The sequence below is a fragment of the Ipomoea triloba genome, chromosome 5, assembly GCF_003576645.1.
Source record: "Ipomoea triloba cultivar NCNSP0323 chromosome 5, ASM357664v1".
Lineage (NCBI taxonomy): Eukaryota > Viridiplantae > Streptophyta > Magnoliopsida > Solanales > Convolvulaceae > Ipomoea > Ipomoea triloba.
Window position 1 is genome coordinate 3,005,571 of NC_044920.1, and position 26,675 is coordinate 3,032,245.

At 34.4% G+C, this 26,675-nt stretch overlaps 3 non-coding genes across 3 annotated transcripts; all 3 read right to left on the reverse strand.

Annotated features, from left to right (window-relative positions):
* Window positions 1–836: 836 nt before the first annotated feature.
* TRNAR-CCU lies at window positions 837–909 on the reverse strand. Its single transcript has one exon. It is a non-coding gene; the product is annotated as a tRNA-Arg (tRNA).
* A 510-nt stretch (window positions 910–1,419) lies between these two features.
* On the reverse strand, window positions 1,420–1,492 carry TRNAK-CUU. The gene has a single exon. It is a non-coding gene; the product is annotated as a tRNA-Lys (tRNA).
* Window positions 1,493–5,578: 4,086 nt separating this feature from the next.
* On the reverse strand, window positions 5,579–5,651 carry TRNAK-CUU. The gene has a single exon. It is a non-coding gene; the product is annotated as a tRNA-Lys (tRNA).
* Window positions 5,652–26,675: the final 21,024 nt, after the last annotated feature.

Here is a 26,675-nt window from a genome sequence, read left to right on the forward strand (position 1 = left end):
TACAATTAGTAGATGCAAATTCTAATACTTTTGGGCAGCGAAACACATTATTCGGTGTGCTAGTTTCATTTAATTAAAATTTTCAAATTCAAAATTTGTATTTACAAAATTCACTTTGCACTCTACCTTTTAGATCTGGCTATTGTCACGGCCATGCGGTGGGTCTGGGGAAAAGGGATCCGTGATGTGGAGATTCAGTCGGCTGCCCGGGAAGCTATCAGATGGATACGAGACAGAGTGACCTTCGGGGCATTGCTCGAGACCTTGTGAATGAGGCTGCCCGATGGTGTGCTAAGGACTGGAGTATCTCCATTTGTGCTATCTTTCGTGAATAAAATTGGAGTGCAGATGCTTTAGCCATGATAGGCAGCTGTCAGACAAGGGAATGGATTGAGTTCTCTTCCTGCCCGTCGTAGTGTGATGAGGCGTACTGCAATGACTTAGTGCGTACCGCGCAAGGTCGTAGAGTGAGGGAGATTTCTTAGCTAGGTCTCACCTTAGGGGTCCTCCCCTCCTTTTGATCAAAAAAAAAAAATACCCACAAGTTAGGTTCAGTCTTTGTGGGTTTTTTGGTATAGTTCTCTTTGTATGCCCATGATATTTTTATAGTTTGACAAGTGATGGGTTTATGCTCTTTTATTTTTATTTTTGTTTTTTTATTTAATCCCAACACAACAATACTAAGTCATTATAAAGCAAAAATTGATATTAGGTGAGTATTTATTTGCACTATTTAAATGTGATAAATAATATAATTATTATTGAATATATATTAGGTTCCATGCATACTTTGAAGAGTCTCAGGGATTCATGGGGTGCATGCAGTAAAATGTAAATGCGTCAGGTAGGGGTTGAACCTACGACTTTCTGCTTAGGAAACAGACGCTCTATCCACTGAGCTACAAACGCAACTGCCAATAGCTTTCATTTGTAGAACACAAATCAGTTATTTTTAAATTTTTAAAACACTTGCAAAGTCATTTTTTATTGAAAAAAACTAACATTTTTCAAAACAGAATACTAGATATTATTATTGAACTAATAATATTTAATTAGGTACGAGAATTATACATCACCCATTCAATCACCCATTTCCGGACAAATCAATCTTCCACTTGCCTTAAGAGTTGGGCAACACTTCTCCTTTTGATAAAGTAATTGCCTTAAAACAAAATTAGTGCTATATTAGAAGCAACCAATCTTTGTGATTATGTTTGCAAACATAGAATGAAAAAAATTATAGAGAGAAGCTAAGATAATTATATGTTTGTAATTAAATGTCATTCCCAATTATTTTAGATCCTTACAATTCTGTCCCATTCGTTAATTGTGACTAAGCTCTATTAAAAATGAGGTCATTTGTGTAATTTCCTACGTCAAGTGGGTGATAGGAAGGTGAAGGAGCTGTAAAAGTACAAACGCCCACCGTAGGTTTCAAACCCACGACCACAAGGTTAAGAGCCTTGCACCCTACAAACTGAGCTAGACGGGCTTGTTATTCAAAGTTTAAATTAAAGATTCACATTAACATATCTTTTCGTACACAAAAGGGATCTTCATGCGTGGTAGCATTTTTATCTTTTTCCTAATTCCCAACAAGCCTACCTAACTGCAATCCCACCTTTGCTTTCAAGCTATACCATAAAACCTTCCACATTGGGTAATATTTAAATAAAAAAACATGCGTTAAATGCTGACTCCGTTCGACCTATATCGATCATTAATAGAGTAATATTTATTATTTACGGTTAGGGTTTGAAGTTTATTCTCCCAAAGCATGTGGTCATTAATGTTTGTTTAAAACGAAGTGCAACACATTAAAAGATTTAAAAAAGAAGAGAATTTTACTATTCTATTGAAAGTAAACACTCAACCACATTCAACGTCTACTAGTAGAGCGTGAATTAGTCATAGTGAAGGTTTCCTCTTGTGATAGTGATGATATATTAATTTGACGGCGTTTTCTGAAGAATCAAATCAATCGAAGAATTAGAGGATGTTGTGTTCGATAACCGGAGTATTAGATGATGGTGTGTTCAACTAGAGAATGATTAGATGATGGTGTGTTCAAATAGCTAACTTAAAGAATTAGAGGATGTTGTTGTTTTTGTTAACATCAAACATCAAAATGCGAGCTTTGGTGGGTTGGTTGGGGCCACCAAGCCCACATAGTGTATGCACATTTATAATATTAGTGTATAAATATACATAATTTTATATAATTATATATATAAATATAAATTATATATATAAATATATGTTTATTTATTAATTTATTTATATTACAAAGGTGTATTAGTTATTATTACATTATATAAATGATTTGTTATTGACTTATGGATTAATGCATTATACTCCGTATATGTATTTGACTATGTATGTATTATGTCTTATCACTTCATTAGTTATAATTGTGTTTAATAACAAATTACAAATGCTTTAATGCATGTGTCTACACTTATTTTTTATACACTTATGAACTTTTTATATTCATTTAAATTTAAATTTAAAAGTTTTTAAACGGGTTTTTAAAAGGTTCCCAAAGTATTTTTTTAAATTTGATATTATATTTTAGAAAATAATTCATGCACGCAATCATGACTCTCATATGCAATAGGCTGGGTGCTTATTCAAAGTTGAATTTGTTCCAAAAATTCTATATCAATTCTTGAAGGATTGCTATTATCAACAAATTATGATAATTCTTCTTTGACTAATTTTAAGATGTCAAGATATCGAATCTCTCTATGAATATGGCTTAGTACATTTTTGTGTTAATTAAGGAGTGGTATACCCCTTTATAAGAATAATCATTGACTTATGACATACATGATATGATTAATTTAGATGTTATTTGTTTGAAAGATAGAAGCAATTGATATCATATCAGTTTGCCCGAAGCAAACGAAGGAATGAATTATATCATATCAATTTGCTCGAAGCAAATGAGGGAGTGAATTATATCATGTGAATTTGCATGAAACAAATTAACCAATAAGTGAAACTAATGGAAAGTTGAGGATAGAGATGTTTGGGAGATCTTGAAGATCTATATTATTTGACAAGCTTCCTAGTTTCCCTATGATTATTGTATACCCTTATAATATCATTTGATATGTATGCTTTCATATTTGATCATAGATGATTGCATATATGTTTTGGGTACTTCATATGTTGCGATATATTTTTTAAAGGCTTTAAAGACCCAAATGATATTATAATATGTGATGAGCTAGTGGGTTACCTTGGGCAAATCTTTTTTGGTGAGTCAGATTCCTTCAAGTGCATATTATATAAAGCATATTTTGTGGAAGAAATTAAAATTCTTAAACTATGTATTCTCTTATTGGGGACATCATTTTTATATGCTATCACAATCTGACCCACTGCATATCATAATTATCCCCCCTAGCACCTAATACGTGGTATAAGATCAAACATTTCCTTGCTTGCGTTTTGTTCATAGTGTGCAGTCTATTTTACTATATTACCACCATTGCGTACCTCCAAAGGCTATCAAAACTTCCGTCTACTGTTTAAATACTTGAGCCCATGATAGGGGATCAATATATAATTAGGTACGCTAACTGCACGCTTGATGAAGATCGTTTCACAACATTAGGGGGAGATAAAAGCCCAAATTTTATAGAATGCCGAAAAATTTCATGGAATGATTGATGAAAAAGATCTTTAGTATTTAAACCCACGTATTAGGTAGACTGAACTAGAAGTTCAGAAGAGGTAAACTGAACTAGAAGTTTAGAAAATATCTAATATGCCAATATATATACTGATAAGAAGAGTGACGTCTCATATATTTTTCCCAACTTGGACCGTATATGCATTTACCAATGCTCCTTGACGCCAGAAGCGTGGAGACATATTGGTATAAAAGACAAGAATCCGCAGAAAGCTAAATCTAGTAGAAAATTCCGTCACTCTTGAAATCTCTTAAAGAAGTATGTCTTGAAGACATTCGTCCAGAAGGCGAAAACCCCCAGTAAATTTACAGGTGCACCCAAAATCATAATATTGGGGATGCGGAACAACCAGATAAAAATATCTCTGGGAAATGACTAGAGTATGGTTGATTTAGAAATTGCCATGAATTTTATATATATGGGAGAAATTTATGAAAAATATTATAGTTGCCGATAACACAATTACCTTATAAATTGCTCTCAATATATGAGAATCTGGATCTAGAGCTAGGAACCAGTAGTGCCCTAATTTTTTTAATGTATAAATGAGCAATTAAGGCATATACAGCTCAGCTCGCTAAAATTGTATTCTCTTTATAACATGTACACCATTTAATGTTAACCCTGTAGGTTACAAATGGTGTTTGTACAAAAGAGAAATACAAAACAATTTGGTGGTATGATATAAAGCGAGACTGGTAGTAGCTTAAGGGTTTACGCAGAGACCCTAGATTGATTTTGATCAAATATTCTCTCCCATAACATATGGCATTACGTTCCGCTAATTAACATCATTGGCAAATTGGTAGTGAATTGTACATTTAGATATGCAGTTGATGAACATCATGATCGCAAATTTATGAGTCATTAGATGCTAATATTTATTTGTAAATCCCCAATAGATTCAACACTTTTGAAATGAGGAAAGTGAAAATCGCAACATGTATCATTAAATTACTAAAGTTTTTTTATGACTTGAATATTATTGACTAAGTGTTTTCCTCGCGAAGAAGGAATATGCAAATAATATGTACCATTATGTGTTCGTTAAATAATTGCTAATGGAGTTATTTATTTATCATCTCAGTCGATATTGATGGTTTATATGTTATTGAAGCACATAGAGAGCTTGGTGATAGTAGCTCATGCCGAAAGACAGAGTTTTGAAATGAAAGACTTGGGACCAGAAACCCAAGTATTGTCTCAACCTGAAGATTGAGATTCTCTTTGAAAGAGTTTTATATACCAGTTAGCCTACTTGAAAAAATGTTTTGAAGATGTTTTATATGGATAAGTATCATTTACTTATCACACTAACAGTAGTCCAATAATCTCTTGAAGTAGATAAGGGACTATGATAAGAGAAACTCGCAATCACTATCTAAGGGTGTGCACTGGACAAACCCATTTCTACATATTAACTTGCAAACTACGCAGGAGAGGTAAACTGCAATAAGAATGTTCCATGTAATGGGCTCAACCGAAAGAGTATTCATAAGAATCGAACTAGTAATATTTAAATACGAGAATTATACATCACTCACTCAATCACCCATTTCCGGACAAATCAATCGCTTGCCTTCAGAGTTGGGAAGTACTTCAACTTTTGATAAAGTAATTGCTTTAAAACAAAATTAGTGCTAAATTAGAAGCAACCAATCTTTGTAATTATGTTTGCAAACATAGAATGAAAAAAATTATAGAGAGAAGCTAAGATAATTATGTTTGTAATTAAATGTCATTCCCAATTATTTTAGATCCTTGCAATTCTGCCCCATTCGTTAATTGTGACTAAGCTCTATTAAAAATGAGGTCATTTGTGTAATTTCCTACGTTAAGTGGGTGATTGGAAGGTAAAGGAGCTGTAAAAGTGTAAACGCCCACCGTGGGGCTCGAACCCACGACCACAAGGTTAAGAGCCTTGCGCTCTACCAACTGAGCTAGACGGGCTTGTTTGGTGGTTAAATTAAATGTTCATATTCATATAACTTTTCGTACACAAAAAGGGATCTTCATGCGTGGAAGCATTTTTATCTTTTTTCCCAATTCCCAACCAGCCTAACTGCAATCCCACACATTAAAATTTTACTATTCTATTGAAAGTAAACACTCAACCACATTCCACGTCTACTTGTAGAGGATGAATTAGTCATAGTGAAGGTTTCCTCTTATGATAGTGATGATATATTCATTTGACGATGTTTCCTGAAGAATCAAATCAATTGAAGAATTAGATGATGTTGTGTTTGATAACCTGAAGAATTTGGATTTTTATAGACCGAGATATCGTCCAATCACTATGACGTCGACATGCAAGAATTTCAACACCTTGACTTTTTGCTTCTCTTTTGTTTTAGTTTGCCCAAATGACCAATACCATTGAAAATACAACTCTTAGGCTACTTGAGAAGTGTTGCACATATCTCCATAGCTTCTCTTTGACTCCCATTGACTCCAAATGTATCCAAAATGCATGAAAATACTCGTCTTTGCTTCCAATGGTTTCTAACTCATACTCCTTGCAAAATACCACAAATAAGTACTAATTCTCATAAAATTTGGAATAATCTAAATGCAAAATGACTTAGTGAAAGGAAGAAAAATATAAACAAATAAGCAGTTATCAGGTGTGTATAAGCTCTCTAGCGAGTTCAATAGACCCGCTAAGTAATATTGTTGGACCCAAGAGTCTATTGAACTTGTTAATATGTCTAGTGATCTTGCTGCACCAACTTGATGAAGAAAAACAAATAAAATCAAAATACATCGCACAATCTACACACACGGATTGCACAATCAACAACAAAAGATTACACAACTCACACCACTAGGTCATAATAACAGTGAAAAGACTACATAATGATTAATTAATTATTTTAAAATTCCTTTTTAAATTAAATTATTCCTTTTCCATCAAACCTATCTAAATTATTTCCTGTATGCAAACATAATGTATTATAATGGTCAAAATATATTGTGATTTAGCCCCTTTTTGAGTCTTTGAAATGGCAAATGAATATGAAATCAAATTTTGTTTTGGTTCAAATGAATTTATGAAGGCTTAGGATGAAAGATATACGCTCTACCTTTTATTTAAAGTGCATATAAATAAACTCAGTGAAGAAGTGGGCTACATAGATGAATTCTTAAGGCAAACATCCTTCTCTAGAGGTTTCACTTTTTACCTTAAGAATTCATCTATGCAATCAACTTTAAATAAAAGGTAGAACATATATCTTTCATCCTAAGCCTTCATAAATTCATCTGAACCAAAACAAAATTTGGTTTCATGTTCATTTGCCATTTCAAAGACTCTAAAACAGGCTAAATCAAAATATGATTTTGACCATTATAATACATTATGTTTGCATATAGGAAATAATTTTAGATAGGATCGATGGAAAAAGAATAATTTAATTTAAAAATGAAAGTTTAAAATAAATAATCATCATGTAATTTTTTCACTGTTATTATTACCTAGAGGTGTGAGTTGTGCAGTTCGTTGTTGTGAATTGTGCAATGCATATGCGTGAATTGTGCAAAGTATTTTGATTTTATTTGTTCTCCGTCCAGCTGGTGGCAAGATCACTAGACATATCAATGGGTTCAATAGACTCGTGGGTCCAACAATATTACTCAGCGAGTCTATTGAATGATCACGAGACATATCAATGGGTTCAATAGACCCGTTGGTTGTACAACGGGTCTATTGAACTCACTGGGAAGCATGTGCTCATCTGTATTGGTTCTGCAATCCGTTGTGATGTGATGCGCAACCCGTTGTTGTGTGTTGTGCAACCTGTTGTGATGTGTTGTGCCACCCACTATTGTGGGTTGTGAACCGTATTTTGATTTTATTTAATACTCGTCCCGCTAGTTGAAGGATCACGCGACATATCAACGGGTTCAATAGACCTAGAGCTGTCAATACGGACAACCCGACCCATTCGACCCGTTTTTTAAACGGGTTGGGAAAATCCCAACCCAACCCGTTGGTTACGGGCTGACGGAAAATCCCTAGTTTACGGAAAATCGCAACCCGTTTTATATTATTAAATTATTTTTAATTTTTGTATTTCTTAGGAATTAAAGCCTCAGCCTCTAAGTTAGCAATTACCACTATTTCCAACTAAACGCATGAATATTTTTGTCAACGCCATGTATGAATATATTAATAAATAAATAAATAAATATAAATAAACATATATTTAAAAAAAAATATAAATAAACATATATGTATGTACGTACCGTGTATAAATAAATATAAATAGACACATGAATGTAATGTGGATCAGTGGATGTATATAACATTTGAACAAAGCCATTCAACAAACATATATGTTAAATATGCTATGTAAAATTTGTATGTACGTACTATATATACATATATTTGAAAGGTACTGTGTATATATATAATATATATAATTTATTTAATTTATATTTAATACTAATATAATTTACATGTAACATACTAATTAAAGTCTTATTAACAACATTTTAAAATATTAAAATACATAATTACACAACAAATTTGAGGGTAGGGGGTTGGTGTGGGTGGGAATACGGGTTGGCCCGTGTAACCCATAGGCCAACCTGTATAACCTGTATTCCACACGGGTTATACGGGTTGGGTTAGAAATTTTCTAACCCAACCCGTCTAAAATACGGGTTACACGGGCCCAACTCGATGGGTTGGGCCCGTTTTGACAGCTCTAAATAGACCCGTTAATTGTCCAATGGGTTTATTGAACCCATTGGGGAACATGTGTTCATCTGTGGTTGTTGTGCAATTGGTTAAAGTGTGGCGTGCAACTCGTTGTGGATTCTGCAACGTATTTTCAAGATTATGTATTAAGCATCTCATTTACAGATTTATCATTAGTTAATTATTAATGTTGTGCACACGCCCTTAAATTCTGGAATTCAGCTACAAATTTTAGATGTACATATGGTCATTGATCTTGTGACATTTATGGTCCATATTAGTCCATAATTGTCACATGGGAACTAATTTTCATATGATCATTCCCCTATATATATAGGATTATGTTTATTCATGTAAATTCGTAAGTTTTCAAACAAGATTCTCATTTGATGACAACCTACATGTATTAACCGAAGCTTTATATATATATATATATATATATATATATATATATATATAGCTTCGGTTAATACATGTATAGGCCCTTACCGATTGCAAATGCCGAAGTGTTGGAAGATGCCACCGGAAAAGACGATGTAGCAATTCCAGTAGCATCACCCTGTCGTTGAATTTGGTCGCGATTGGCCTGGGAAGGATCTTGAGGAAGCTGCCATAGTCAGGAAAGAAGACACCGCCCCAGTCGCTTCTAGAACACCACCGCTGACCATCCCTCACGTCCCGGTCGCTTCCATAACAACACCGCCCTAGTCGCTTCTAGAAGCCACCCTAGCAGACCTCTCCAAACGAAGTCGAGACCCACCGCCCTTTGCCATCGCTGCCCCGGTGAACCCTCACGCTTAACCGCCAATAAACCTCTCAGAGACCGTTGAAGAGACCGTCGTATTTAGCCAATGAACTTGCTCTCCAAAAACAAGAAGAAACTGAATCGTCGAATATTTGCCTTGTTTAGGGAATCCGAAAAATCTGCTGACGGCAATTAAAACCCCTAAGCAAAGACAAAACTACCCTCAAAACCTGATACACACACGATAATTGCCTAAATAAATAAAACAACTAATTGAAAAAACACCTAAATCTACCCATTAATTTTATCAGATCAATGGCTAATATGAGTCCTAGGAATCCTCTATAATCTACTAGTCCTCACCTGAATACAATTCTATATATATATATATATATATATATATATATATATATATATATATATTTTTATTTATTGTTTTCATCCTACCGATAAGCATTTAAAATCATTACTGCTATACCTATTTCTAATCAAGCTTTATAGGTTGTATCCTCTATATGTCAAATTTAATTTATCAAGAATGTAAAAATATCTATCCCTGTGGATTTGTGGGTTCACTTGCAACGTCGGCAGCGGAACTCCCCAAGAGGCGGAAGCTTGGGGACTCTTGAAGGGTATCCTACTGGCGACCTCGCTCGATCAGAGAAAGTTGATAATAGAATGCGACTCAAGCATGATAGTGGAAGGTCTCAGAAATGGCTTCACACCCAACAATGCGGTGAACAACCTGTTGAGAGCTTGCATTAAGGAGTTGCAGAGATGCAACGAATGGCAGGTGGTCTGGATAGCTAGGGAACAAAACAGGTTGGCGGATGCTATCGTGATGATGTCTAAAGCCAACCCTCGGGGTTTTCAAGTACTCAGCAGTCCTCCATCTGGAGTCAGTAAGATCTTCGAGGATGACAGAGATGGCGTCCCAGCGTGGCGCAACTTCTCTGTAATTGATTAGCTTTCCGCTCTGTTACTGGGTAACCCCCTTCCATTCAATATAAAAAACAAAATGAGCTTTTATATATGGGTTGTAAGTTTTGGGTTATTGGGTACAACAACAATGGGTTAAGGTTGGGCCAAACTTATTTTAAAAAAAAAAAAAAATCAAGTAAGGTTTGGGCCTATATTTGAGTTATATTAAGTAACATTTTTTTTTATTATAAAATATCATTATAATGATTTTTTTTACTCTATTACATTGCAGTATCTGTTCATAACTACTTTCTCAACCTATTGAAGCACAAGAATCAATATTGCCTCCACTGAGGCTCGAACCCGCTCGAACCCACCACCTCCCATATAAAGGGAAGGGTTTGATGCCACTGGACCACAAGGTAATATAAGGTAATATAAAGGGAAGGGTTTGATGATTTAATTGTATATATTTGTAATTTCAAATATATATATATATATAAGGTAGAGTTCAAGTGTGACCACGTCTAAACGTGTGAACAGTGCGGCCTCACCACTATGTATACAGATATACACCACTCAGTGTTAGAAAATGCACCACACAAATATGCACCGTTAAGTACACATCACCAAAAAACACACCACTAGGTATGCAAATATACACCACACAGTGTTAGAAAATGCACCTTTAGAGGCAGGGGAGTTATGGTGCATTATTTTGGGTGTGTGGTGTGTTTTGTGTATTTTTATTGTGGTGCGTTTTATAACATTGAGTGGTGCATTTTCTAACATTGAGTGGTGTGAACCGCACAGGAAGGCCCGGTCACACTTGAACTCTACCCTATATATATATATATATATATATATATATATATATATATATATATATATATACAAAACAGAAATAAGTATACGAATGGAAAAATCTACTTATCTTTTCGGATCTATCACATTTATTAACTCTCTCATTGCCGAAGACGGTGTAGTCCCCTTCTGGACAGTGTAGTTTACATAATCTGTTCATACAAGGCACAGATATGCTCTCGGTCAACCGATTTGCATCTGGGGACGAAATGAAATCCACAACGACCAAATGCTACGGTACGGTGAGTATATCTTAGTAGCTCTTTAGCCGTGGATTACTTGGACGTGCGAAGGATGAAATTGTAACTACAACACGCCTGAAACAGAGAAGGTAGAAGACATCAGTAAAGATGTTAGAGAGAAGGACGAGCACAATAGGTAAGAAAGAAGTGCAATCGTCAAAATTGTTGTGATTAGGGTTTGTGGTTCAGGTTTTATAATTGGGTTAATGGGCTTGGGTGTTGGGCTGAAAGTCTAATGGGTAATATGGTTATATGATTAATTTTGTTATGGGCTTAGCAATCGAGGTTTTTTTTTTCTTTTTTTTTTTTTTTAATGAAATGAAATAGTTCATATTTCAATTACATTTATATACGTTGTATATAGATAATTATAATTAATCAATTTTCAAAATAATATTTTTTAAAGTTAGTTTCAATGTGTTATATTAAATTTTTTATTTATATATGGTCAAGTATATGTATTATAATATTTAATACTTATAAATGATATGCACACTCTCGAGTTTCTAAATGGTATAAGGGCGTCAGGTGTCCCAATCATTCTTTGTCTTTAAATGTAGGGTCACATGTTATGTTGTTGACAAATATAGACCATTCACTTGGATTATGTAATGGCACTGGGCTGTTATTACCAAGTTAGGAGATCACGTGATTGAAGACAAAATTATGTTTGGAAACAATGCATGAACAAAGATGTTAGTTCCCCGAATGACATGACACCATGGATCCGAGATTATTTTTCAACATTCAAAGAAGACAATTCCCTTTAATGTTGTCATATGCAATGAACATTAACAATAGTCAGTGACAAACACTATCACATGTTGGGTTACTTTTAAATAAACATATTTTTGTTCATGGTCAATTGTGTGTTGTTGCTTCTGGAGTGAGCAATCCAGACAAATTGAAAATTTTAATCTGTAGTGACTCGAATACAGTTATTAATTCAACGACTAACGTTGTTTACCATGAAGTGTTTAATAATGTGTAATATTTTGTTATGTACATAATATACAATGACAATTTATTTTTTAATAAAATTAAATTGTTATTCATGTTTTTTCTTTTGTACTTCAAATACCTTTATTACAGTTCGCATCAAATAAATAAAATCGTTTTTGATTCATTATAACATTACAAACAAATCTTTAATATTTAGCCGTGTAAAGGTAAAAATGTTATTGGAGTATATTTGTGTATTAGTAAAGTACAATCGTTTAGTATAAGAATGTGCGTGTAAGAAAACAGAGCCCCCTTTCTCTTCAACAGGGTCTACTACTTATACTATGGGTGCAACGGCTATTTTCCTGTGAGTGTAACGGACTCGGGTAATAATGGTGGGAGAAGTAATGATGGGGAGCTGCTGAGTAATTTCCCTCTTCAATTTGTCGTGTTGATGTAACGACTGGCCGTTTGAGATGGCCGGCGGCCATCCATGCTCTGCCGACGGTGAACCATGATCACCATGAGAATGCCGGCGAAGAAGTGTACCCTGCATGCCGTCTCTTCCAAGCCTGAGATCGCCGCCTGAGGAGGAGAACTAAGAGAGCATCGGAACTGGGACATAACCTCATCAATGCCAAGATCACACAAACACAAACTACCACCAAAAATCATCTCAAACACAAATCCAAAACACCATCAAAGCAAGCAACACCGGAAGAGGGAGGCAAATAAGGGACGCTAGGCTAAAAATAGAGAAACGGCGTTACCAATTTGGATGTGGAACTCCAAATACGACCGTGACCACTTTCCTCTAGAACTCAAAATGAAAAAGATCTAGACTCAGCCACTCTGATCCTCTACCATAAAATTTTAATTTCTCCATCTAAGTCGCATAAAGTTAGCACAGTGCAGCCTGGAGAACATTCCGTATCTGAACAAGAACTACATAAGCTTGCTTGCGATAATGGTCCAACCATTACTCATTCTGTGGTTACTTTATCATCTCCCAAAACACCAACGGTCTACCAAAGTATTTAAAAGAACACCCAGAGCATGTAGCAGCTGGTATAAATATAAATCAATTTTGTTTTGAGTCACCAGAGCCTCTATTCGGAAAAAAAGGGGAAAAGAAAACATCTCCCTTCTATAACTTCCTTGTCTCATGATCATGATGGCAGATCTAAAAGGCCACATCAATCTGGTGAAGAAGTTATATATATAGATGATGAGGATATTGAAGTGCAAGGCAACAACGCTGGCAGTGGACCCAAGTTCTTAGACCTGTAACCCTCCAAATTGGCCGGAAAAAACACCAAAAATCAGAGTGAAATGATGGAACAATAGCCACCAAACAGAAGTGGCCGAGAACAGCCTCGGCCATGAAGAAGCCAAGGCCTGGCCTCGGTTGGTGGCTGAGGCGAGACCTCAACTACCATGGCTGAGGACCGCCTCGGCTGGTGGCTGAGGTGAGACCTCAGCGACCATGGCCGAGGACCGCGAGGTTTGGCATTATTTATTTATTTATTTATTTTTATTTTCTTTTGATTTTTTTGGTTTTTGTTTGTTTTTTTCGTGCGCGCGAGCTCACAGATTTCTTTGGCCTGCCATAAGCTCGGTCAATGGTCAGCTCTTCCGTAGGGTAGTGAGCGAGGTCAGGCTCCAACCATCCCTTAGGGGATAGAGTTTTCGTAGCTAAGCTATGAGCTCGATTCAGAAAACAACCTTCCGTCGGGTAGCTAGCGAAATCGGATCCCGTGCTGGCCCTTAGGGAATAGGGTAGTTTACTGAATGACCTGAGCAGTCGCTTGGAGATCCACGGGCCAGCACAGGATCCGATCCATCTAGCTATCCGACGGAAGGGCATTTTCTTAACCGAGCTCATGGCTTAGCTACAAAAACGCTATCTCTTAAGGGATGGTACGGGGTCTGACCTCGCTCACTACCTTACGGAAGAGCTGACCTTTGACGAGCCTACGACCGGCCAAAGTAAGCTGTGAGCTCGCGCGCACGAAAAAAAAAACAAAAAACAAAATAAAAAAAAAATCAAAGAAAATAAAAAGAAATAAATAAATAACGCCAGGCCTCGCCTCGGCTTCTTTATGTCCGAAGCGGTCCTCGGCCATGGTGGCTGAGGTCTTGCCTCAGCCACTGGTCGAGGCCTCGCCTCGACTTCTTCATGGTCGAGGCTGTCCTCGGCCATGGTGGCCGAGGCTTTCCTCGACCACTCCTGTTTAGTGGCTATTGTTCTACCGTTTCACTATGATGTTTGGTGTTTTTTCCGGCCGATTTAGAGGGTTGCTGGTCTGAGAACTTGGGTGCCTAACCAGCGTTGTTGCTTTGCACTTCATTATCATCATCATCTATTTATATAACTTCTTCGCCAGATTGATGTAGCCTTTTAGATTTGCCATCATGATCATGAGACAAGGAAGTTATAGAAGGGAGATGCTTTCTTTTCCCCCTTTTTTCGAATAGAGGCTAGTGACTCAAAACAAAATTGATTTATATTTATATCAACTGCTACATGCTCTGGTGTTCTTTTAAATACTTTGGTAGACCATTGGTGTTTTGGGAGCTGATAAAGTAGCCATAGAATGAGTAATGGTTGGGGCATTATCGCAAACAAGCATATGCAGTTCTTGTTTAGATACGGAATGCTCTACCGGATGCATTGTGCTAACTTTATGCGACGTAGATGGAGAAATTAAAATTTTATGGTAGACGATCAGAGGGGCTGAGTCTAGATCTGTTGCATTTTGAGCTCTAGAGGAAAGTGGTCACTTTCGCATTTTGGAGTTCCACATCCAAATCTGTCACGCCGTTTCTCTATTTTTAGCCTAGCGTCCCTTATTTGCCTCCTTCTTCCGGTGTTGCTTGCTTTGATGGTGTTTTGGATTTTAGTTTGAGAAAATTTTTCGTGGCATTTTGTGTTTGTGTGATCTTGGCATTGATGTGGTTGCGTCCTTCTTGGCAATGAAATTTAAACTTTTCTGGCCCAGTTCCGATGCTTTCTCAATTCTCCTCCTCCGGCGGCAGTCTTCGGCTTGGAAGAGACGGCATGCAGGGTACAGGGCTGCTTCGCCGGCGTTCTCAGGGTGATCGTGGTTCACCGTCGGCAGAGCATGGATGGCCGCCGACTATCTCAGAAATTTCTAATTAATGTAATAATTATTTGGGTGGTGGCCGACTTGGGTTTTCTCAAAAAGTTGGCGGTGCAATTAATTTCTTGGGCCTCCAACGTTTTGATTATTGCTCAAAGTTTTTTTTTTTTGAATTTCTAATCTCACCACCTGAAAATACACTATTATTACTCTCTAGTTGACTTTGCTACGCTCTCGAACTTGGGAGTAGGAGGGGGCTGGTGACAGGATAATTGGGCAAGGTACTAATCCGACCTGGTACGGGTCCGCCTCATCAAAAAACAATTACTAAGGAGCCGAACACACTTGTGGAGACGGACGCATGGAAGCCAAACGGCCATCCTTTACACCGACACGACACATTGAAGAGTGGAATTACTTAGCGGCTCCCCATCATTACTTCTCCCACCATGCATTATTACAAGAGTCCAATACAATCACAAGAGATGAGTCGTTGCACCCATAGTATAAGTAGTAGACCCTGTTGAAGAGAAAGGATGACTCTATTTTATATATTATGTATTTATTTACCAAGTGAAATGTTAAGTATTAAAAAGTTCTGTTTTTAAAAATACTTATAACAGTTTCTAACTAATAAGATACAATTAAGACGAATAAAGTGTTTTATAAAACACCCAATTATTCTTGAATGAATTTATTTAAAATATAAATTTTAAGTGTTTTTATCTTACCGATAAGTGAAGGGTGTAGTTTTCGCGGTGGATGGAAAGTAATAGGTGGTAAAACGGGAAGAAGTTCCCGAGTATCGTTCTCAAAGAATGGCAAGGAGGGAATTCAAGCGGTAAGGGGATTAAGCACAAGAGTGTTTAGTGTTCGAAAGCTAACCCAAACATAGGTAAGAAAGGTGCATGAAACATGAGGAAAATAAGGAACACACAAAGGAAACAATTAAGTGGAAAGGAGGATTTGGATATTGCAACTCATATAGGTATCCTTGATTTCCTAAGATACTAGGCTAGCAACACTTAGATAATGAAAATGAGGCAAGACAACTATGCCAACGCCACTCTCGTGGTCATTGGCCTATCATCTAGTCCATAGTCCCATTCTCATGGCAACTAGGCTAGGTGAGGCAAATTATCGAATACATGGTGTGCTATTTGCCTTCCAATCCCCCTTTTCTCAAAGGTGGGAAGGAAACGTGCTAGGCTAGGCTAAGGAGTATCCCTACTCTCGTAGGTGAGACTCCTTCTCCAAACACCTCTCATATAGGTTGATCATTCCCACACAAGAGTCAAAGAAGATCACCATTCACACAATCAAACTCATAATCAAAGCAATTGCAAAACCTAATTGATCAATTCAAAGCTCAAGAACATCCATAAAACATTGCTCAATCCAAATCCACAAAGATCTATCTAATCATACTTGAAATTGAAATAGCAAAAGGCAAAAGTAATGACAAGAAATTAAAAGGAAGACTTAGCTAGGAATTGAACTTTGAATTTGAACTTGAACTTGAAATTGAACTTTAATCTTGAACTTGAATGTAGATCACAATCTTGCAACAATGCAATTCTTCTCTAATTCTAATCTAAACTAAGAATTGCAATGTGGAGTGAATTGGGAATGTGGAGTGAATTGGGGGAGATCTCTCTAGGCTAATCCTAGAGAGAGAAATATTCTAAAGAGATCTAAAATTGAAGTGTGATGGATCTCCTGCAAAATGGCTCCATTCCCCTTTTAAATCTCGCAAAAACCGCCAAGTTCCGCGATGGACGCCAGGGTGGACGCGCGTCCACTGCGATAAATGCTTCCAGACTTCAACTTCAGAGAGGGTTCTGATGGACGCCACCTTGGACGCGCGCGTCCACAGCAGAGCGAACCAAACTTCAGAGAGCTTAAAATTGGACGCGGGCGTCCAGGGCGCGTCCGCTTCGCGTCCACAGCAGACTTCGGTTCTGCTGTGCGAGAATCAGAGAGCGAAAAGTTGGACGCAAGGGTGGACGCGCGTCCACTGAGCGTCCACAGTGCGTCCACTGAGCGTCCACGGTGCGTCCATGGTCATTTTGCACTCCAACTTCGACTCTTGAATCCTTCTCCGAAATCTAGCCATTTTCTGTCTTTAAACACTTCGTTTTACCTACAAAACAATCGGTAAAGTGTGGAACGGGTACTAAAGACAATATAAAGCATTCTAGTGCAATTTAATACTAAAACATTCATAAAAGCTTTAACTTGTATACTAAACGATCCATGAATAACCTTATAAAAGTGGTATATTTTACACTTATCAATAAGCATTTGAAATCATTACTGCTATACCCATTTCTAATCAAGCTTTATAGGTTGTATATTCTATATGTCAAATTTCCTACTAAATTCAAGAATGTAAAAATATCAATCAATGTATATAAATACTATTTAAGTAATAATTTTTCTCAAATTATAAAATTATTTTAATCGATTATTTTCGCTAAGTAATCGTCAAATTAAGATATTTAACATTTAAGGAATATATATGATAACCAACATAATTAAGAATGAACTAATTATTTCTCAGTAACCTATTCTTTAGAGATAGATCTATAGAACCCCGTAAAAGAATCTCAAATTCATAGAGAGAATAAAAAAAAAACGTAAAACCGAGATAAAATGTTGAATTAGATTATAGATCCACTTGAAAATATAATAAAGTGAAAGATGAACTTAGCTGACTGAACAAACTTCTTCTTTTTTATATCGTCCAATTCTATGTCGTCGTATAGCTTGAGTCTTAATACCTGAAAAACGAAATATGTACATAGAAGGAGCAGATCTAGCCGTTCTCATCAAAATAGTTTTATCGTCGTAATTCTTTAAATAGTAAAGAAATCAGAGACAATACCAAGATTACTATGGTTATTAGCTCTCAAAATTGAATATTTGATATACGATCTAAAAAATATAAGTAAAAAATCAATAAGAAAACGAAGGAGAATGCAAGGGTTCAGAAATGGGAAGAAAGAAGTCGGAGCACACCACAGAGAATGTGAAGATCGGTGGATGAAGATTAGGGTAGGGAAATGAGCTTTTATATATGGGTTGTGATTTTTGGGTTATTGGCTACAACAATGGGTGAAGGTTGGGCTGAAATTATTTTTTTTTAAAAAATCAAATAAGGTTTGGGCCTAAATTTGGGTTATATTAAGTAACATATATATTTTTATATATTATAAAATAACATTATAATGATTTATTTGTATATATTTGTAATTTCATATATATATATATATATATATAATCGATATACAAAACAGAAATAAGTATACGAATGGAAAAATCTACTTATCTTTTCAGATCTATTACATTTGTTGACTCTCTCATTGCCGAAGACGGTGTAGTCCCTTTCTGGTCGGTGTAGATTATATAATCTGTTCGTACAAGGCACTGATATGCTCTCGGTCAACCGATTTGCATCTGGAGAGGAAATGAAATCCACAACGGCCAAAAGCTACGGTGAGTATATCTTAGCAGCTTTTTAGCCGTGGATTACTTGGACGTGCGAAGGATTAAATTGTAACCACAACATTCCTGAAACAGAGAAGGTAGAAGACATCGATGAAGATGTTAGAGAGAAGGACAAGCGCAGCAGAGAAGAAGGAAGTGCAATCGTCAAAATTGTTGTGATTAGGGTTTGTGGTTCAGGTTTTATAATTGGGTTAATGGGCTTGGGTGTTGGGCTGAAAGTCTAATGGGTAGTATGGTTATATGATTAATTTTGTTATGGGCTTAGCAATCGAGGTTTTTTGTTTTTTTTTTTTTTCATGAAATGAAATAATTTATATACATTGTAATATTTTGTTAAGTACATAATAATATACAATGACAATTTATTTTTTAATAAAATTAAATTGTTATTCATGTTTTTTTTGTGTACTTCAAATACTTTTATTATAGTTCGCATCTAATAAATAAAATCATTTTTTATTCATTATAACATTACAAACAAATCTTTAATATTTAGCCGTGCACCGCACAAGATAATACTAGTTCTTTTATATTATAAAATAACATTATAATGATTTATTTATATATATTTGTAATTCCATATATATATATATATATATATATATTAGTTATACAATGAGTCCACCCTGTTATATGAGTCTGTGTAGATAGATCTAGGCCATTGAACGCTTGAGATCAATGACTTAGATTTCGCCAACTATGCAACAAGAACTGTGCAAGTGAAGTGCACAGTTGGCCAAATCTAAGCCATTGATCTCAAGTATTCAATGGCCAAAATCTGTCCACCCAGACTCATGGGGAATGGTGGACTCACGAGATCACTGGCATATATATATATATATATATATATATATATATATATTCCTTTCAGTATAACGGATTTTATATATTATGTATTTATTTGCTAAGTGAAATGTAAAGTATTGAAAAAGTTTTGTTTTTAAAAATACCTATAAAAGTTTCTAACTAATAAGATAACAATTAAGATGAATAAAGTGTTTTTTAAATCACTCAATTATTCTTGAATGAATTTACGTAAAATATAAATTTGAAGTGTTTTTATCTTACCGATAAGCATTTGAAATCATTACTGCTATACCTATTTCTAAGCAAGCTTTATAGGTTGAATCCTCTATATGTCAAATTTCCTACTAAATTCAAGAATGTAAAAATATCAATCAATGTATATAAGTACTATTTAAGTAATAATGTTTCTCAAATTACAAAATTATTTTAATCGATTATTTTCGCTAAGTAATCGTCAAATTAAGATATTGAACATTTAAGGAATATATATGATAACCAACATAATTAAGAATGAACTAATTATTTCTCAGTAACCTATTCTTTAGAGATAGATCTATAGAAACCCTTAAAAGAATCTCAAATTCATAGAGAGAATTAAAAAAAAAAAAAAAACGTAAAACCGAGATAAAATGTTGAATTAGATTATAGATCCACTCGAAAATATAATAAAGTGAAAGATGAACTTAGCTGACTGAACAAACTTCTTCTTTTTTATATCGTCCAATTCTATGAAGTCGTATAGCTTGAGTCTTAATACCTGAAAAACGAAATATGTACATAAAAGGAGCAGATCTAGCCGTTCTCATCAAAATAGTTTTATCGTCGTAATTCTTTAAATAGTAAAGAAATCAGAGATAATACCAAGATTACTATGGTTATCAGCTCTCAAAATTGAATATTTGATATACAATCTAAAAAACATAAGTAAAAAAATCAATAAGAAAACGGAGGAGAATGCAAGGGTTCAGAAATGGGAAGAAAGAAGTCGGAGCACACCACAGAGAATGTGAAGATCGGTGGATGAAGATTAGGGTAGGGAAATGAGCTTTTATATATGGGTTGTGATTTTTGGGTTATTGGCTACAACAATGGGTGAAGGTTGGGCTGAAATTATTTTTTTTAAAAAAATCAAATAAGGTTTGGGCCTAAATTTGGGTTATATTAAGTAACATATATATTTTTATATATTATAAAATAACATTATAATGATTTGTTTGTATATATTTGTAATTTCATATATATATATATATATATATATATATATATATATATATATATAATCGATATACAAAACAGAAATAAGTATACGAATGGAAAAATCTACTTATCTTTTCAGATCTATTACATTTGTTGACTCTCTCATTGCCGAAGACGGTGTAGTCCCTTTCTGGTCGGTGTAGATTATATAATCTGTTCGTACAAGGCACTGATATGCTCTCGGTCAACCGATTTGCATCTGGAGAGGAAATGAAATCCACAACGGCCAAAAGCTACGGTGAGTATATCTTAGCAGCTTTTTAGCCGTGGATTACTTGGACGTGCGAAGGATTAAATTGTAACCACAACATTCCTGAAACAGAGAAGGTAGAAGACATCGATGAAGATGTTAGAGAGAAGGACAAGCGCAGCAGAGAAGAAGGAAGTGCAATCGTCAAAATTGTTGTGATTAGGGTTTGTGGTTCAGGTTTTATAATTGGGTTAATGGGCTTGGGTGTTGGGCTGAAAGTCTAATGGGTAGTATGGTTATATGATTAATTTTGTTATGGGCTTAGCAATCGAGGTTTTTTTTTTTTAATGAAATGAAATAATTTATATACATTGTAATATTTTGTTAAGTACATAATAATATACAATGACAATTTATTTTTTAATAAAATTAAATTGTTATTCATGTTTTTTTGTGTACTTCAAATACCTTTATTATAGTTCGCATCTAATAAATAAAATCATTTTTTTATTCGTTATAACATTACAAACAAATCTTTAATATTTAGCCGTGCACCGCACAAGACAATACTAGTTCTTTTATATTATAAAATAACATTATAATGATTTATTTATATATATTTGTAATTCCATATATATATATATATATATATATTAGTTATACAATGAGTCCTAGATATTTCACTTGAATAGAGTACTGGTTTTTGATACACTCTCATTTGTACCTATTTTACTTGTGTTTTTATGTAGGTTTTATAGTTAATTGTGTGATAAAATGTTGTGTCCAATGCTTATTTCCTTGTTTTCATATTTAAAATGGTATAATGCTTGGTTTAGATGTTTTTGATGTGTTTAGAAGTGCATTAGAACCATTTGGGAGCAAAAGCCAATCCAAAGGAGCCAAAGAGTTGTAATTCCCGCTACCATGGCGACACCTCGGTAATTGGACCATATCTCAGCCTAGGAATATCCAAATGAGGTGATTCTTGAACCATTGGAAAGAAGACTTCAAGTGCTACAACTCTTATGAAGACATCAAAGTGCGGTTCGAAAGGGAAAAGGGTCAAAATTAGGCTGCAAGTCGAAACTGTGTTGCAGGCAGATTCTCGACGCGTCGAGAATTTTCTCGACACGTCGAGAGTTGGCAGAATGCCAAGATTTTGGTTCGGGAATATCTCGACGCGTCTAGAAAAGTCCTCGACGCGTCGAGAAATCGCAGATCTGAAATTTTTGCTGCTCTGAAATGTCTGTTTTGCCCCCCATTCTCCACCCAATATAAAAGCATCATTTTCTCTTCAAACCCTAAGCTTGGCTGCGGATTTTGGACAAAGGAGAGCAAGAAAGGGAAGCTCTCATCTTCTCAAAGAGCTTGAAAGGAAAAATCAATTGGAGAAGAGAGATCAAAGAGAAGAGCTTGGAGGCATCATTCGGGAGAATTTGTTCCTCTCTTTTCTATTTTAAAGCTTTATTGTATATTTGTTGAATCTATTTTAGCCATGATAGGCTAAGCTTTTCTTTGGGATTTTTGGATTGATAAGTGTTTATGAACCTATGTGCCTAGTTCTTTAATTGCTTGAATGAAATATCTATTTGGGTTTATTACTTGTGTTGTAATTGTGGCTTAATTTCTTGATGCTTGTAGTTAAGTATCCTAATTACTTGTTTCATTGCTAAATTTGTCTATGAATTAGAGCACCCACAATTGCACTTGATTCTTGTACCTCGAGAGATGACATGTTGATTAAGGGATTTATTGTGAATAGCTCACGAGAGTGAGTATTCCAATTGTGAATAGCCCACGAGAATGGGTATTCCATTTATTGCTTGTTTTTTATTATATGTTGTGAATAGCTCACGAGAGTGAGTATTCTAATTACCTTGTTTTGGGATTGAATTACGAGAGTAATCTTTCCCTTTTAAATTGCAATCATCCACACTTGTTGAACCCGAATGATTATTTCACTTTAGATTGGCACTAGGTGATTAAACACTTTGACACCCAAAAATCCCGCTCTTAATCTATTGTATATAAAAGTCTGTTTGCCTTGCTTCATTTATTTTGTTTTCATAATTATAGATAAATACCCATTGTTAACGTAGGAATAACTTCTCGTGAATTAATTAGTAACTAGTGCTTGATACCCCGCTTCCCTGTGGATTGATAACCCCGGAATACTCCGGGTATTTGCTTGTACCTAAAAAAGGCTACGACCAGTTTTCCTAGAGGAAAGACTCGAGAATATACTTATTCTTTCCCTCATGACTCTAACAAAGAGGCATTTCGATAGCTTACAAGAAAAAAATAATCTTGACACTTCAAGAACAAAGTAGAAACTGAAAGGATTACTTACTTAATACTATCTAGAACAAGAAGAGACAAATAGAAGAGGACTTTACTTACTGCTTCAAAAGGTGTGAGGAATTCTTTAAAAGACAGGGGTTAGGTTCGAGTCCTCTCAATCGCCGAGGGCTCACTACCATGATTACTATGGTTATCTGTTCTCAAAATTGAATATTTGATATATGATCTAAAAAAATAAGTAAAAAATCAATAAGAAAACGGAGGAGTATACAATGGTTCCGAAATGGCTAAAGAGAAGCCGGAGCGCACCACAGAGAAGGTGAAGAGTCGGTGGATGAAAATTAGGGTTAGGAAATGAGCTTTTATATATATGAGTTGTGATTTTCGGGTTATTGGCTACAACAATGGGTTAAGGTTGGGCCGAAATTTTTTTTTTTTTTTTTTTAAATCAAATAAGGTTTGGGCCTAAATTTGGGTTATATTAAGTTACATATTTTTTTATATATTATAAAATATCATTATAATGATTTTTTTGTATATATTTGTAATTTCATAGTTGAGGATTAATTTGTGAATTATGGCAAAGTCGATGGACTATTTTGGATATTACTCTAATCAATTTGAGTGGTTAATCTTCTTACCATGAACATTTTATACTTATCACTTGAAAACAAAAAACGACCACAGAATCTCTATTATACTTCAAGTTTTACACATGAAGGATTTGTTGTATTAAGCAATTGTTAGAAACTTTATATTAATTAACCTGTACTTCAACTCAATGTTTAAATTCTTATACATCTTTGATATCTAAATAAATAATTAAATTTTATACTTAAATTCATTCAAGATCAGTTTTTTATGTATTTATTTGTGATAAACACTATTTTTATACTTGATTTAGATTAATTTTTATAATAATTTAATTTCATTTATTTTACATTATATTTATTTTGAGCTTTATTTTATATTTGGTACTAATAAAATAATTATTTTAATAATTAAGTTTAATGATTATTTTGAGCCATTAGAATCGTATGTTGATATATTGTTATATTGTTATTAAGTGTAAGACTAAATTAAGTTGATAGTGGAATAGATTTAGTATTTAGTTGGCCCATTTAAATCATTTACATATTTCATGTGTTCTCATGTCCAAATGTTAGCCATTTGTTTTGTTTTGTTAGTCTGTACGTGAGACATATGCATGGAGGAGCGAAAATTTCTACTGCGATACGGCGTGCGGCAATTTGAGATGATTCCTACAAATTCTATCCACGTACGAAGCAACGTGCGACGAGCGGATGAAGGACTGCCACAAAATGCGAGCATCTTCCGGCTGCAACTTTAATATAAATAGGGACATAACTTTCAGTAGAAATCGTCAGTTAATTTTCATTTACATTGTAAACACTTTCTACAATGTACTGCTGAGTTTTTATTTTTTCAATTCGAGGATTATTGAAGTTTGATTCTACAAGACCAGTAAGTTTTATTTAGCCTAAATTATTCTTTGCACTTTATTATCTATATATCTTTTGTTATATTCATATATATGAATTATTGCTTGATTAATTGTTGCAATATGGCCTATTGTTCAATTGTCAAGTTATTAAATTGCTAGTCAGAACCTTGAATCCGTAATTGTTTAAGTGTTTTGATGTTAGTAGCAAATAGCACAATTTGATTATAACTGATTTTCAGTTTGTGTTATGAAGATATATAGTCTAACTTAAATGAACCGAGCTTATGAGTTTGTTAGCTAGGATTGGTAGTCTTTCTAATTCGATTAATGCTGTTAGTTTTCTAATTCGATTAATGCAGTTAGTAAATTAAATTCTAAGAGCTTGTTTAGGGTTGTTTATTAGCTAGGGAAGTAATTAAAGAGCTTGTTTTGATTACCGACGAAGTAAGGAAAGACAGGTTGTTATTAGAGCTTGTTAATAATCATAACCAATCTAGTAAAGAGTAAAGTTAGTTTGGCTTGCCTATCAATATCTGTCTTGTTAGAATTAAACTGATATTATTCTTTGGGTTGGATACCAGTTGTCATTGACATTTACTTATAATTATTTTCTATTTGATATTATTTTCCATTTTATTGTTACTATTTAAGTTTCTATTTTCATTTCATTATTTATTAAATTTATTGCTAAAAATAAGTCTAACTAGTTTCTGTGAATACGACCTTACTCATCGCTAGTGCAATTCATAAGAGTAAGTATTTATTATTTGTTGGTTTCGACACCCATCAATTTGCAAGGTGAAATGTTAACTGTTAAGTATTAAAAAGTTATTTGTTTTTAAAAATAAGTATAACAGTTTCTAACTAATAAGAAAAAAATTGAGATGAATAAAGTGTTTTTTAAAACAACCAATTGTTCTTGAATGAATTTAAGTAAAATATAAATTTTAAGTGTTTTTATCTTACCGATAAGCATTTGAAATCGTTACTGCTATACCTATTTTTATAATCAAGCTTTATATGTTGTATCTTCTATATGTCAAATTTGCTAAATTCAAGAATGTAAAAATATCAATTCCGATATAAAAATACTATTTAAGTAGTAATGTTTCTCAAATTATAAAATTATTTAAGTACTTTATGTTGATTATTCTCATGTAAGATTGCATATAATTTCTTTTTAGCGAAGTAATCGTCCAATTAAGATATTGAACATTTAAGGAATGTATATGTTAACCGACATAATTAAGAATAAACTAATTATTTCTCAGCAACCTATTCTTTTAAAATAGATCTAAAGAAATCCTAAAAGAATCTCATACTCGTAGAGAGAATAAAACAAACAAACACATAAAACCGAGACAAAATGTTGAAATAGGTTATAGATCCATTTGAAAAAAATAATAAAGTGAGAGATGAACTTAGCTAACTGGACAAACTTCTTTTTTACATCGTCCAATTCTATGTTGTCGTATAGCTTGAGTCTTAACATCTGAAAAACAAAATTTGTACATAAAAGGAGTAAATCTGGCCGTTTTCATCAAAATAGTTTACCATCGTAGTTCTTGAAACGGTAAAGAAATCGGAGACGATACCATGATTACCATGATACACCTACTGGAAGTTATTTACTCTTGGGAATGCAGAAAGAAGAAACTAGCAATAAACTTTACTACAGAGAATAAAAATAGCAAATATCAAAGGAATCATTCCAAAACACCTTCTACTCGGTTTAAATCCCATACCTTAAATGATCTTGTGTTGCCAATCCATAGTCCAGCTCTCAACCAATGCCACGATCTCTTATCTTTTTATTAGCTGAGGCACAAATCCTGTCATTTTGGAAATGGTAACTTTTTGTTGGGTGTCAGTCAAGTTCAGCCCTTGCTTGATTCGATACATGGAATTGTGGCTTACTATG